Below are 16,527 nucleotides of genomic sequence, written 5' to 3'. Positions count from 1 at the left end.
GATTGCCTCTTTATCTTTATATAGATAGATTCTATGGGGTTATTACTTAGTAAGTCTATTTTGTACAAGAGCCCCTCCTATCTGATAGAAAAGGGTCCCATGATCCCGAGCCGATCTTACCTTGGCTCGCAAACCCCAAGTTTGTCTATGAAGAGCTAATCTAATTGTATTTTTTTCTAGAATGGATTTCTTATGTGGAATACTAATGGATAGGGCTTCGTTGCTAAGTGCTACAAGATCTAGTGCACTGGAACTCGTGGTTATGGACCCGAATCCTTTAGTATGGAACATTGTCTTTTCCAAGTAAAAACCCCTAGTATATGAAAGAATGAAAAGGTGCTTTCGTTCTTGTGGAATAAGAAGCCCTCGTACCTTAATGAAAGGAAAATCGTAATTTTTCGTTAGGTATTTGACCAAATAGGATCGTCCAGTTCCTACAGAACCTATCACTAAAATACCCGATAGGGCTAAGCGGAACGAAAAGGGTTTTCCATGAGATGGTAAATGAAAACGATTAGTCCCACACGAGGTTTGGGAATAAGTGATTGTCTGATAATGAGCAAGGAATATACGTCTTTCTGCTAAAGAGGATCTATTAAACTCATAATTCATTAGATCCTTGTTATCAATGCCAACTAGGTATCATAAGTAAATGGATCCCGGTTGTTCAATCCTTTGATAACCAAGGTCATTCTTTGCTAAAGAGAAATGATCACTATGAGTCAGACTCAATAGAATTGGATCCATTCCAAATAGCGAGAATTAGGATTCTTGATCCCTCTCAATCTCTCTTTCAATTCGAGGATCCAGAGAGGTGTTTTCATAGTCATCTCCGAATATTTGCCATCTCGGAATATTTTCGATTTCATTTTTCTATGATATGTCTTTCTATATGAAAATTGGTTATTTACGATGTACGATGATCCCTGTTAAGCATCCATGGCTGAATGGTTAAAGCGCCCAACTCATAATTGGTAAATTTGCGGGTTCAATTCCTGCTGGATGCACACGAACGGGAACATTCCATAAGTCTATTGGAACTGGCTCTCTATCCATGGAATCTCATCCATCATCCATACATAACGAATTGGTATGGTATATTCATACCATAACATAAGAACAATAAGAACTCGAATTCTTATCGATACTGGAACTCAGAGCATAGGAGGGAAAGTCGATTTATGGATGGAATCAAATACGCAGTATTTACAGAAAAAAGTCTTCGTTTATTGGGAAAGAATCAATATACTTTTAATGTCGAATCGGGATTCACTAAGACAGAAATAAAGCATTGGGTCGAACTCTTCTTTGGTGTTAAGGTGGTAGCTGTGAATAGCCATCGACTACCTGGAAAAGGTAGAAGAATAGGACCTATTCTGGGCCATACAATGCATTACAGACGTATGATCATTACCCTTCAACCGGGTTATTCTATTCCACTTCTAGATAGAGAAAAAAACTAAAGGAGAATACTTAATAATACGGCGAAACATTTATACAAAACACCTATCCCGAGCACACGCAAGGGAACCGTAGACAGGCAAGTGAAATCCAATCCACGAAATAATTTGATCCATGGACGGCACCGTTGTGGTAAAGGTCGTAATTCCAGAGGAATCATTACCGCAAGGCATAGAGGGGGAGGTCATAAGCGCCTATACCGTAAAATAGATTTTCGACGGAATCAAAAAGACATATCTGGTAGAATCGTAACCATAGAATACGACCCTAATCGAAATGCATACATTTGTCTCATACACTATGGGGATGGTGAGAAGAGATATATTTTACATCCCAGAGGGGCTATAATTGGAGATACTATTGTTTCTGGTACAAAAGTTCCTATATCAATGGGAAATGCCCTACCTTTGAGTGCGGTTTGAACTATTGATTTACGTAATTGGAAGTAACCAATTAGGTTTACGACGAAACCTAGAAATCGATCACTGATCCAATTTGACTACCTCTACGGGATAGACCTCAACAGAAAACTGTTGAGTAACGGCAGCAAGTGATTGAGTTCAGTAGTTCCTCATAGAAAATTATTGGCTCTAGAGATATGGTAATATGGAGAAGACAAAATTGTTTGAAGCACGCACAGAACCGGAAGCGCCCCTTGTTTCAAAGAGAGGAGGACGGGTTATTCACATTTAATTTGATGGTCAGAGGCAAATTGAAAGCTAAGCAGTGGTAATTAAGACCCCCGGGGGAAAATAGGGATGTCTCCTACGTTACCCATAATATGTGGAAGTATCGACGTAATTTCATAGAGTCATTCGATCTGAATGCTACATGAAGAACATAAGCCAGATGACGGAACGCAGAGACCTAGGATGTAGAAGATCATAACATGAGCGATTCGGCAGATTTGGATTCCTTTCCTATATATCCACTCATGTGGTACTTCATCATATGATTCATATAAGATCCATCTGTCTAGAGATCGTCATATACATCTAGAAAGCCGTATGCTTTGGAAGAAGCTTGTACAGTTTGGGAAGGGGTTTTTTGAGAGAAAAGAAGAATCTACTTCAACCGATATGCCCTTAGGCACGGCCATGCATAACATAGAAATCACACGTGGAAGGGGTGGGCAATTAGCTAGAGCAGCAGGTGCTGTAGCGAAACTCATTGCAAAAGAGGGTAAATCGGCCACTTTAAGATTACCATCTGGGGAGGTCCGTTTAGTATCCCAAAACTGCTTAGCAACAGTCGGACAAGTGGGTAATGTTGGGGTGAACCAAAAAAGTTTGGGTAGAGCCGGATCTAAGTGTTGGCTAGGTAAACGCCCCGTAGTAAGAGGGGTAGTTATGAACCCTGTGGACCACCCCCATGGGGGCGGTGAAGGGAAAGCTCCCATTGGTAGAAAAAAACCCACAACCCCTTGGGGTTATCCTGCGCTTGGAAGAAGAACTAGGAAAAGGAAAAAATATAGCGATAGTTTTATTCTTCGTCGCCGTAAGTAAATACGTAACTAGGAATATGGAAAATTGCATTTTTGGAATTTGCAATAATGCGATGGGCGAACGACGGGAATTGAACCCGCGCATGGTGGATTCACAATCCACTGCCTTGATCCACTTGGCTACATCCGCCCCTTATCCAGCTAAAGGATTTTTTTCTTTTTTCCATTGATCATTATTCTATTTATTCTGACCTCCGTACTTCGATCGAGATATTGGACATAGAATGCCACTCTTTAAAAAGGAAAAAAGGAGTAATCAGCTGTGACACGAAAAAAAACGAATCCTTTTGTAGCTCATCATTTATTGGCAAAGATAGAAAAGGTCAATATGAAGGAGGAGAAAGAAACAATAGTAACGTGGTCCCGGGCATCTAGCATTCTACCCACAATGGTTGGCCATACAATCGCGATTCATAATGGAAAGGAACATATACCTATTTACATAACAAATCCTATGGTAGGTCGCAAATTGGGGGAATTCGTGCCTACTCGGCATTTCACGAGTTATGAAAATGCAAGAAAGGATACTAAATCTCGTCGTTAACTGAATTCTGAATAGAAAGATTAAGAAGAAAAAAAGATTCAAAATAAAGTAAAGGTAGGCGGGGAATAACCTTATTTATGACAAGTTTCAAACTAGTAAAGTATATCCCTAGGATAAAGAAGAAGAAAAGTGGGCTAAGGAAACTCGCAAGGAAAGTTCCAACCGATCGTCTACTTAAGTTCGAGAGAGTTTTCAAAGCACAAAAACGTATCCCTATGTCTGTTTTCAAAGCACAAAGAGTTCTTGACGAGATTCGCTGGCGTTACTACGAGGAAACTGTTATGATACTGAACCTCATGCCCTATCGAGCATCTTATCCCATCTTAAAGTTGGTTTATTCGGCAGCCGCAAATGCTACTCATTATAGGGATTTCGACAAAGCGAATTTATTTATTACTAAAGCCGAAGTCAGTAGGAGTACTATTATGAAGAAATTCAGACCTCGAGCTCGAGGACGTAGTTTCCCCATAAAAAAAAGCATGTGTCATATAACAATTGTACTAAATATAGTAAAGAAATCTAAATAACCTTTAGATCCATCTAAGATTTCGATTCCCAGTAAAAAAAATATAGAATAGAAAAATATGGGACAAAAAATAAATCCACTCGGTTTCAGACTTGGTACAACCCAAAAACACCATTCCTTTTGGTTCGCACAACCAAAAAATTATTCTGAAGGTCTACAGGAAGATAAAAAAATAAGGGATTGTATCAAGAACTATATACAAAAGAATAGGAAAAAGGGCTCGAATAGAAAAATAGAATCAGACTCAAGTTCCGAAGTAATTACACATAATAGAAAAATGGACTCAGGTTCAAGTTCCGAAGTAATTACACATATAGAAATCCAAAAAGAAATCGATACGATCCACGTCATAATCCATATTGGATTCCCAAATTTATTAAAGAAAAAAGGAGCAATCGAAGAATTAGAGAAAGATCTACAAAAGGAAATTAACTCTGTAAACCAGAGATTTAATATTTCTATCGAAAAAGTTAAAGAACCTTATAGACAGCCTAACATTCTTGCAGAATATATAGCTTTCCAATTAAAAAATAGAGTTTCATTCCGAAAGGCAATGAAAAAAGCCATTGAATTAACTAAAAAAGCAGATATAAGGGGAGTAAAAGTAAAAATTGCGGGTCGTCTCGGAGGAAAAGAAATTGCACGCGCCGAATCTATTAAAAAGGGTAGACTTCCCCTCCAAACAATTCGCGCTAAAATTGATTATTGCTGCTATCCAATTCGGACTATCTATGGAGTATTAGGTGTAAAAATTTGGATATTCGTAGACGAAGAATAAGTAATCTTGTCTTCGGATTCTGTCCATTGATAGAATAAAAAATGACAAGAGACTTTTTTCCTGAAATCCCTGCAAAAGAAGAAATTATACCTCTTTCTATAAGATTTAATGAAAATTGATAAATCATTTAATATAATTGCTATGCTTAGTGTGTGACTCGTTATTTTTTTCTTTTTTTTAAGAAAAAAACTTAGTAATTATAGAAAATTAACTAATAACCAACCTATTGCTTCGTATTGTCGAGATCCTAACTAAGAAACAGTCACTATATGAATAAATACCTCTATCATAACATAAATGAGTAGATGTGTCATATAGTTGTAGCAACTGCAATTTTTTCTCTAAAAAAGAAAAGGGATTCTAGGTTGTGAAGCAAAACTAAAGGGATGTGGATAAAGGGAGGGATGATAGAAAGAAGGAAGAGGAAATAAATAAGATATAGGATTCCACTATGTATGGTCTATGAATTACATCATAAAAGGCAATGTGATAAAGCATCAATATAATAAAAATAATAGAGAATTAAAAATTGTAACTTGAAACAAGAACTACAAATTTAAAGCAATAATAAAGAGCCGCCCGGGTTAATAAAACTGAGAAAATTAACTCGGAAAGAAATTTTTTGGAAGCTCCGTTGCGGGATTCAGACCTAACCATTCAAGGAGAAGCAGTGGGAACGACAGAACCTATGATTCCATAGGATTTTATTGAAAAGAATCCTAACACTTCATTGGGTGGGATGGCGGAACAAACCAAAAAAATTGTCTTATTTGGTAAGTTTATAAATTAACAAATAAGACAGGAAAGAGTAAATATTCGCCCGCGAAATTCTTATTGAATTAGAATACTTTACCGCGATTCAATAAGAGTAAAAATAAGGATTTTTTTAAGAAGGATTACATTATCTATAAATATAGAATTTAGATAAATATACACACACATCTGGATATATTCTAGATCTTCTTTTTTGACTATATATTATATTTTTCTGTTTTAACAAATTCAATATAAAAAAAACCGAACTTTTTCTATTATCTATTAATGTGTATCTATCCGTACCGTAATATTTTGGAATATTATGAATTAGAGAAATTTACATGCTTTCTGATTCCATTCGCGAGGAGCTGGATGAGAAGAAACTCTCATGTCCAGTTTTGCAGTAGAGATGGAACTAAGAAAGAGAACCATCGACTATAACCCCAAAAGAACCAGATTTCGCAAACAACATAGAGGAAGAATGAAAGGAAAATCCTGCCGAGGCAATCGTATTTGTTTTGGTAGATATGCTCTTCAAGCACTTGAACCCGCTTGGATCACGGCGAGACAGATAGAAGCAGGACGAAGAGCAATAACACGATATGCACGTCGTGGTGGAAAAATATGGGTACGTATATTTCCCGACAAACCGGTTACACTAAGACCCACGGAAACACGTATGGGCTCGGGAAAGGGGTCCCCCGAATATTGGGTATCCGTTGTTAAACCTGGTCGTATACTTTATGAAATGGGGGGAGTATCTGAAACTGTAGCTAGAGCAGCTATCTCCATAGCTGCCAGTAAAATGCCCATACGAAGTCAATTTATTCGATTAGAGATATAGAACCCTAAAAGGGGTATGGAAGATAAAAAAAAATGCTCGGTTTTTCTTTCTGGAAAGACAATATTTCTTTCATCCTTTTGCATTGAAATAACAAATTGAAATCAAAATAATATGATTCAACCTCAGACCCTTTTAAATGTAGCAGATAATAGTGGAGCTCGAAAATTGATGTGTATTCGAGTCATAGGAGCTGCTGGTAATCAGCGATATGCTCGTATTGGTGATGTTATTGTTGCTGTAATCAAAGACGCATTGCCCCAAATGCCTCTAGAAAGATCCGAAGTAATTCGAGCTGTAATTGTACGTACATGTAAAGAGTTCAAATGCGAAGACGGTATAATAATCCGCTATGATGACAATGCTGCGGTTATAATTGATCAAAAAGGCAATCCAAAAGGAACTCGAGTTTTTGGCGCGATTGCCGAGGAATTGAGAGAATTGAATTTTACCAAAATAGTTTCATTAGCTCCTGAAGTATTATAAATACTAGTAGGCGAAATTGAGACCAAAGAATTAATTTAGTAGATTGTGTTTTACGTATATGTTTTAAAATCCAAAATGAAAAAAAAAAAAAGAAAACAGTTGATTATAGAAAAATTAGGAGGAACCTAGAATTAGAGTCTTATGGGCAAGGACACTATTGCTGATTTACTAACCTCTATAAGAAATGCGGACATGAATAAAAAAGGAACAGTTCGAGTAGTATCTACAAATATTACCGAAAACATTGTTAAAATACTTCTACGAGAGGGTTTTATTGAAAGTGTTCGGAAACATCAGGAACGTAACAGATATTTCTTGGTTTCAACTTTGCGACATCAAAAGAGAAAGACTATAAAAGGAATATATAGAACAAGAACCTTTTTAAAGCGTATCAGCCGACCCGGCTTACGAATTTATACCAACTATCAAGGAATTCCTAAAGTTTTGGGTGGAATGGGAATTGCTATTCTTTCTACTTCTCGAGGAATAATGACAGATCGAGAAGCTCGACTAAACAGAATTGGGGGAGAAGTCTTATGTTATATATGGTAATCGCCCCGCCTATAGTGCTCGAATTCTATCTCGCCCTTCCTATTTTTAAAATAAAAATAGAAAAATAGGAGAAAAAAAATATGACAGAAAAAAAAAATAGGAGAGAAAAAAAAAACCCGAGAGAAGCAAAAGTAACTTTCGAAGGTTTAGTTACGGAAGCCCTACCCAATGGAATGTTCCGCGTTCGGCTAGAGAATGACACCATCATCCTAGGCTATATTTCAGGAAAGATACGGTCTAGTTCTATACGAATACTGATGGGGGATAGGGTCAAAATTGAAGTAAGTCGTTATGATTCAAGCAAGGGACGTATAATTTATAGACTTCCCCATAAGGATTCGAAGCGTATCGAAGACTCGAAGGATAGCGAAGATTTGAAGGATAGCGAAGATTTGAAGGATACCAAAGATTCAAAGGATTAGGTTTTTCTTTTTTTTTCTAGGGTAATAAATTCTAAGTTCTAAAATTCAAGCGAAGAGACTTATTTTTTCCAAAAGATTAGATTCATAGTTTAAAAAAGGATACGGAAATATGAAAATAAGAGCTTCCGTTCGTAAAATTTGTACAAAATGTCGACTGATTCGTAGGCGTGGACGAATTAGAGTCATTTGCTCTAATCCGAAGCATAAACAAAGACAGGGGTAATCTTTCGAAAAAGAACTTTACTTTCTAAAAAGTAAAAAAAAGTACCCGCGGAAATGTTCCAATTCCAAATAAAATAATTTCATTTAAAATAATTAAAGTAAAGGGTTTATTTTACCCTGAAACGGATATCTTTGTATCTTTTTTTCTTTTTTTTATTTCTAACTCATATTTATGAGATAATAAAATATGGCAAAAGCTATACCAAAAATTGGTTCACGTAAGAAAGTGCGTATTGGTTTACGTAGGAATGCACGTTTTAGTTTACGGAAGAGTGCACGTAGAATAACAAAAGGGGTTATTCATGTTCAAGCTAGTTTCAACAATACCATTATAACTGTTACAGACCCACAAGGTCGGGTGGTTTTTTGGTCCTCGGCCGGTACTTGTGGATTCAAAAGCTCAAGAAAAGCATCACCCTATGCTGGTCAAAGAACAGCAGTAGATGCTATTCGTACAGTAGGTTTGCAACGAGCAGAAGTTATGGTAAAGGGCGCTGGTAGTGGAAGAGATGCCGCATTACGAGCCATTGCTAAAAGTGGTGTGCGATTAAGTTGTATACGCGATGTAACACCTATGCCGCATAATGGATGTCGACCGCCTAAAAAAAGACGTCTGTAAAAGAATTAACCCGCTTTCAACTTTCATTTCAAGAGAAATAAACGATTCAATGATAAAATAATAATACTAGTCTATTATGGTTCGAGAGGAGGTAGCAGGATCCACTCAAACACTACAGTGGAAGTGTGTTGAATCAAGAGTAGATAGTAAGCGCCTTTATTATGGTCGTTTCATTCTGTCCCCGCTTAGAAAAGGTCAAGCGGACACCGTCGGTATTGCCTTGCGAAGAGCTTTACTTGGAGAAATAGAAGGAACATGTATCACACGTGCAAAATTTGGGAGCGTGCCGCACGAGTATTCTACAATAGCAGGTATTGAAGAATCCGTACAAGAAATTTTACTAAATTTGAAAGAAATTGTATTGAGAAGTAATCTCTATGGAGTTAGAGACGCATCCATTTGCGTCAAAGGTCCTAGATACATAACTGCTCAAGATATCATCTTACCGCCTTCCGTAGAAATCGTTGATACGGCACAACCTATAGCTAACTTGACAGAGCCCATTGATTTCTGTATTGATTTACAGATCAAGAGAGATCGTGGATATCAGACAGAACTCAGAAAGAACTATCAAGATGGAAGTTATCCTATAGATGCTGTATCCATGCCTGTTCGAAATGTGAATTATAGTATTTTTTCTTGTGGGAATGGAAATGAAAAACACGAGATACTTTTTCTAGAAATATGGACTAATGGAAGTTTAACCCCTAAGGAAGCACTTTATGAGGCTTCTCGTAATTTGATTGATTTATTTCTTCCTTTTCTACACGCGGAGGAAGAGGGCGCTAGTTTCGAAGAAAATAAAAACAGGTTTACTCCACCCCTTTTTACTTTTCAAAAAAGATTAACTAATCTAAAGAAAAACAAAAAAGGAATTCCATTGAATTGTATTTTTATTGATCAATTAGAATTGACTTCTAGAACGTATAATTGTCTAAAAAGGGCCAATATACATACACTATTGGACCTTTTGAGTAAGACTGAAGAAGATCTTCTGAGAATTGACAGTTTTCGTATGGAAGATAGAAAACATATATGGGACACTCTAGAGAAGCATCTCCCAATTGATTTACTTAAGAATAAACTCTCGTTTTAAATCCATTGCAATTTTTTTTCTTCTTCTTTTTCGAGTTAGAATAAAAAGAAAACAATTTAGCATCTTTGGTACAATCTATATTTTCGCGAAATGGATCATAATAAAATGGATTTTAGGTATCTAGGGAAGATTCACTTGGAAGTAACTATTTCCTAGATACCTATGGTACTTCACGGTTGAATGAATCAAAAAATATCTAAAAAAGACCTAAAGTTAATGATTTATCAATGGGTAATGTTGCTCCAATACCTAACCAAAGAGCTACTACAGTACCGATTAAAAAAACGGTCGTAGCTACTGGGCGGCGAAATGGATTTTGGAATTTATTGACATTCTCTAGAAAAGGTACTGTCAATAAGCCTGTTGGCACAGAAACCATTAAAAGAACGCCCAATAACTTATTGGGTACCGTACGGAGTATTTGAAACACGGGAAAGAAGTACCACTCGGGTAATATTTCCAGAGGAGTTGCAAACGGATCTGCCGGTTCACCAATCATTGATGGCTCGAGAACCGCTAAACCTACATTACATGCAATAGTACCTAGAATTACTACTGGAAAAATATATAAAAGATCGTTGGGCCATGCGGGTTCCCCGTAATAATTATGTCCCATCCCTTTAGCTAATTTAGCTCTTAATACAGGATCATTTAAGTCTGGTTTCTTTGTTATTGGGATAGGTGAACTCTTTAGGATCCATCCCCCAAAGGAACCGGACATGAGAATTTATCATCATCCGGCTCGAGCAAGAGTGAAAGAAATAAGACCGCGGAAGATCCTTAATAGAATTAAGGTTTATAATGACTCAATGACTCTAGGCAAGAAAAGCTTTATCAGATTCTCTTTTCCGAAGTTGCACCTACAACTACTCATTGAAAATAATCCTATTCTTATGGGTAAATGCTCAATATCCAAGTGGGCTTACAAATTTGATCATGATCAATTGCTTTGTGGATTGTCTCATGTCTCTTGATTAGTTGGTATTTATCCCCTCAATATCGCAAGTTTCTTACCTCCAAACAAAATATTTACTTGTTACTAATAAAAAATCAAAAAGTTTAGCCTACATTCTTCCTTAGATCCCTTCTTTTACTCCGATAGTATTGCGGATCACAATCGATGCAAAGAAAATGAATGCATTTCCATACTATAATAAAAAGGTAAGTGTAATAAATAGAGAACTGGATCATGTCACATGACTTATTCCATTTCTACTCTATGGGATCTTACGGAGCCTGTTCATGGATGACATGGTTGCGGTATGATCATAGAAGATATTCTCCTCAAGTGAACCAGCCTATCCTTCCTAGGTAGGGGACTTACATGTTGATTGGATGCGGAGACACCTTTGGTTGTGAATTCTAATGTGGCAGATCCAATTCTTTATCTGCATGGCCAAATCAATAATTCAAGTCACACACTCCCATAATCCGCCTTTTTTCTTTCGTAAAATTAACTTCAACTATTTGTATTGTATAAAAATACTTTGGAGTTGAAGAGAAGTATCCAAATGACATGTGTTATTTTACAATAACCCATGCTTGTAGCAATGAAATACCAAAACCTACCCGATATGATATATGATAATTATAATTCTCTATGATATGCCTTCCCTATAAAGGACCCGAAATACCTTGCTTACGTATCATTGGAAAGTGCATTAACATAAATACGGCAGTAAGCAGAGGCAGTACAAAGGTATGTAAACTATAAAAACGAGTCAAAGTGGATTGGCCCACACTAGCACTTCCGCGTAATAACTCCACTAAAGGCGATCCTATTACCGGAATGGCGTCAGGTACACCTGTCACAATTTTGACTGCCCAATAGCCAATTTGATCCCAAGGCAAAGAATAACCAGTTACACCAAATGATGCAGTCAAAACAGCCAAAACCACACCTGTGACCCAAGTTAATTCGCGGGGTTTTTTAAATCCCCCTGTGAGATACACACGAAATACATGCAGGATCATCATTAAAACCATCATACTTGCTGACCATCGATGAACTGATCGGATTAACCAACCAAAGTTGGCCTCGGTCATTATGTATTGAACCGAGGAAAAAGCCTCTGTAACGGTTGGTCGGTAGTAAAAAGTCATAGCAAAACCGGTAGCGACTTGTACTAGAAAACAAGTAAGTAATTCCCCCTAAACAATAAAATATGTTGACATGGGGAGGAACATATTTACTAGTTATATCATCTGCAATTGCCTGAATCTCAAGACGTTCCTCAAACCAATCATATACTTTATTGAGATAGGTAACTAACCCGAGTCCCCCTCTAAGAGCCGTATATGAAAATTTCATCTCGTACGGCTCAAGCAGAAACACAAAAATTTTCAACGAATATTAGAAAAAAGGTTCAAAACTTCATCAGCCACTGAATTGGGTCGATTTGCCTTGAAGATATCAAATAAGAAAAATCCGGAATATCTTCTTTGTGATGATAATGCCAAAAAATCTCAAGTTGGCGCGTCTTTCTTTCTTCCTTTCCCTTATGTTGGTCATTAGAGGCTTCTTGACTTTTCTCTTCCCTATAAAGGATTTGTTTTTTTATGCGTAATATAGAAATTATCTTGTTGAGATCCTATGAATCAGTTCAATTAAAACCTTAGATTCATACTAGAGCCACGATGATTTAGTCTCAAGCTAAACAAAAGGCAAGGGTTCTTCGAATAAGAACCGCTTGATAATCATTTATTGAATCAGTGTAATGACTCGACAAAATCGAGAGAAAAAAAGTTGTCTTTTGGGCAAACAAAATTGGAAGGAAGAAAATTTCTTTTTTATTTTTATTTAAGAACTACTTGAATTTTTCAGTCTGGTTGCGAGGTCTTAATAGTGAGTATGAATCATAGTTCCATTTTTTTTTGATCCACTCTATCTATTTCGTGTTCCAGATACTAGAATAAATAATATCTGACGAATTAGAATCATCTTGATAGAGATAACAGGCCCTTTCTATGTATTATCAATAGGATCAATTCTAACAAGTCACACACTCATATTCCAGAGATACCGAAACAAAAAAATTCCGCGGTCGAACTACCATAATATCTAGAAATGTAGATCTTAAACTAGAAAGGCTTTTTTGGATGGAAAAACTCTGACTTCCTAGTTTTAGTTAGTAGAAACCTAATTGGTTAAAATTCCGTCCAGTAAAACGGAAGAATTATAAATTTCTAAAATGATAGATAGGAATATAGCGAATAAAGCCATTGCGATCCCCATAAAAGGAGTAGTCCCCCAACCCGGGGCGACTTTCCCATATTCCGAATTCAAGGGTTTCAGTAAACTACCTGCACCAGTTCGTTTTGGCCTAGGTTTAGAACTATCTTCAACGGTTTGTGTAGCCATAAATTCTATTTAATCATTGGTGTTGACTTTGTATACTATTCCGTTGTAGTTGTAAATACACGATCTTTTCGTAGATCCATTGTAATCTTGAAATTCTATAAAAATGGAAACAGCAACTTTAGTCGCCATCTCCATATCTGGTTTACTTGTAAGCTTTACTGGGTATGCCTTATATACCGCGTTTGGGCAACCCTCTCAACAATTAAGAGATCCATTCGAAGAACACGGAGACTAATTTAAGTAAGAAGTCTCCCAGATAGGGGGACTTCTTACTTAAATGAAATTATTTTATTCTTTTAGTTGGAGTTGGTGGAACCTTAGGTGGTTCTCGGAAGAAGATAGCGAAAAAAATTATCCCTAAAGTCGAAACTAAAAGGAACGTATAAACCAATGCTTCCATAGATTCGATCCTGGTTTATTTACAATTATAACTTCCACACCTATTCATTTGTCATTTGGGATAATTTCCCATATAAAGAAAGAAAAAGAGTCAAAGAAAGGATGGGAGATGTTTCCCATGTCAAATCAAAAAAGAGAGGTGAAAGATACTATAACAATGTGTATCAAACTGCCTGTTTCCTTGTAGTTGGATCTCCCACTTTTTGGAATGTTCCAAATTCCACTTGAGCATCCAAATCTGGATCAATACCAGCAAAAACATCTCGGAACAATGTTCTAGCGCCATGCCAAATGTGTCCGAAAAAGAAGAGCAAAGCAAAGGTAGCATGACCAAAAGTGAACCAACCCCTTGGACTGCTGCGAAAAACACCATCAGATTTCAAAGTAGCCCGGTCTAATTCAAAAATTTCCCCTAATTGAGAACGCCTCGCATATTTTTTTACAGTAGCAGGATCAGAATAACTTACTCCATTAAGTTCGCCACCATAGAACTCCACCGTTACACCTACTTGTTCAACACTATATTTGGATTCTGCTCTTCTAAAAGGAACGTCTGCTCTAACAATTCCCTCCTCATCTACCAAAACAACCGGAAATGTTTCAAAAAAAGTAGGCATACGGCGTACAAAAAGCTCACGTCCTTCTTTATCTCTAAAGACGGGATGTCCTAACCATCCAACAGCTATTCCATCCCCATTGTCCATTGAGCCTGCTCTGAATAATCCCCCTTTTGCCGGATTATTACCAATATAATCATAAAAGGCTAATTTTTCGGGAATTTTAGACCAAGCTTCTGATAAACTAAGATTTTCGGCTAAACCATTGCTAACTCTTCGATATATTTCTTGCTGAAAGTATCCCTGATCCCACTGATAACGAGTAGGCCCAAATAATTCGATTGGGGTCGTTGCTGACCCATACCACATAGTTCCAGCAACTACGAAAGCTGCAAAAAAAACAGCAGCGATACTACTGGAAAGTACAGTTTCAATATTGCCCATACGTAATCCTTTATATAGACGTTGAGGCGGACGGACACTAAGATGGAATAAGCCCGCTAATATACCCAATGTACCCGCAGCAATATGATGAGAAGCTATTCCCCCCGGAACAAAAGGATCAAAACCTTCTGCACCCCACGCTGGATTTACAGCTTGTACTTTTCCAGTTAGTCCATAAGGATCGGATACCCATATCCCAGGACCATACAAACCCGTTACATGAAATGCCCCAAAGCCAAAGCAAGCCACCCCTGCAAGAAATAAATGAATTCCAAAGATCTTGGGCAAATCCAAAGAGGGTTTTCCCGTCCGCTCATCAGAGAATATTTCTAGGTCCCAATATACCCAATGCCAGATCGCTGCCAAGAAACACAAGCCAGAAAACACAATATGCGTACCTGCCACACCTTCATAACTCCAAATACCCGGATTTGTTACAGTTCCTCCTGAAATACTCCAACCACCCCACGAATCCGTTATTCCTAAACGAGTCATGAAGGGAATTACGAACATACCTTGTCTCCACATTGGATCCAGAACAGGATCAGAGGGATCAAAAACTGCTAATTCGTATAAAGCCATTGAGCCAGCCCAACCAGAAACTAGAGCTGTGTGCATTATATGCACCGCAAGCAATCGACCCGGATCATTCAATACGACAGTATGAACACGATACCAAGGCAAACCCATGGAAATACCCCTTTAGCAAAGAAAAATAGACACGATGTCGCTTTATTTTATCGCATTGAAAAAGACTATCCATATCCTATGTACCTAACCCTTCTAGGGGATTCTGTGTCAGAAAGCGCGAATATTTATTTCATTCCATTAAAAATAAGAAGCCAATTCTGTTCATAAGAAGAAAGAGAAGCAGATCTATTCTATACTCGATAAGTGCCAATATGCAATGGGTAACTTGGCCAATTTGGAAAAAACGAAGAATAGATCGCTACCCCTCTTTGTTTAGCATTCAAATCACCCATTCCCTTTTCTTTATTCAATCTGTCTTACATTCCTTATATGTATAACCTTTCAATCTACGTATTAATAGAATCTATAATATTCATATAGAATAAGAATAAAAATTAAGACAATAAACTGCGGATTCTTTCTTTCTGTTCCATTCTTACGTTTCCATATTAAAGTGTGGTTTTCTTACTTAAATTTAATAATATTAATCTAATATGCCCATTGGTGTTCCAAAAGTACCTTACCGGATTCCTGGAGATGAAGAAGCGACTTGGGTTGACTTATACAATGTTATGTATCGAGAAAGGACACTTTTTTTAGGTCAAGAGATTCGTTGCGAGATCACGAATCATATTACAGGTCTCATGGTATATCTGAGTATAGAAGATGGAATTAGTGATATTTTTTTGTTTATAAACTCCCCAGGCGGGTGGCTAATCTCAGGAATGGCTATTTTTGATACGATGCAAACGGTGACACCAGATATATATACAATATGCCTCGGAATAGCCGCCTCCATGGCGTCCTTCATTCTGCTTGGAGGAGAACCCACCAAGCGTATAGCATTCCCTCACGCGAGGATTATGCTTCACCAACCTGCTAGTGCTTATTATCGGGCAAGGACACCAGAATTTTTACTAGAAGTAGAAGAGTTACACAAAGTTCGCGAAATGATCACAAGGGTTTATGCAGTAAGAACAGGCAAGCCTTTTTGGGTTGTATCCGAAGACATGGAAAGGGATGTTTTTATGTCAGCAGACGAAGCCAAAGCTTATGGACTTGTCGATATTGTAGGGGATGAAATGATTGACAAGCACTGCGATACTGATCCAGTGTGGTTTCCAGAAATGTTTAAGGATTGGTAGTGTCCGGATTTCTTGTAAAGTTATTTCACAGCTAAATTCGTGTTTTCCTCGATTTAATAGAAAATAGAAAGACTTCATGATGAGCAATCATCAGGTTAAGATGGATCTAAACCAATCCATTTTT

This window comes from Triticum urartu, unplaced genomic scaffold (genome assembly GCF_056163025.1).
Source record: "Triticum urartu cultivar PI428250 unplaced genomic scaffold, HENAU_Tu73 scaffold46, whole genome shotgun sequence".
In the NCBI taxonomy this organism is placed as follows: Eukaryota; Viridiplantae; Streptophyta; class Magnoliopsida; order Poales; family Poaceae; genus Triticum; species Triticum urartu.
The sequence above is the reverse complement of the archived record's forward strand: the minus strand, read 5'-3'. Positions refer to the sequence as shown.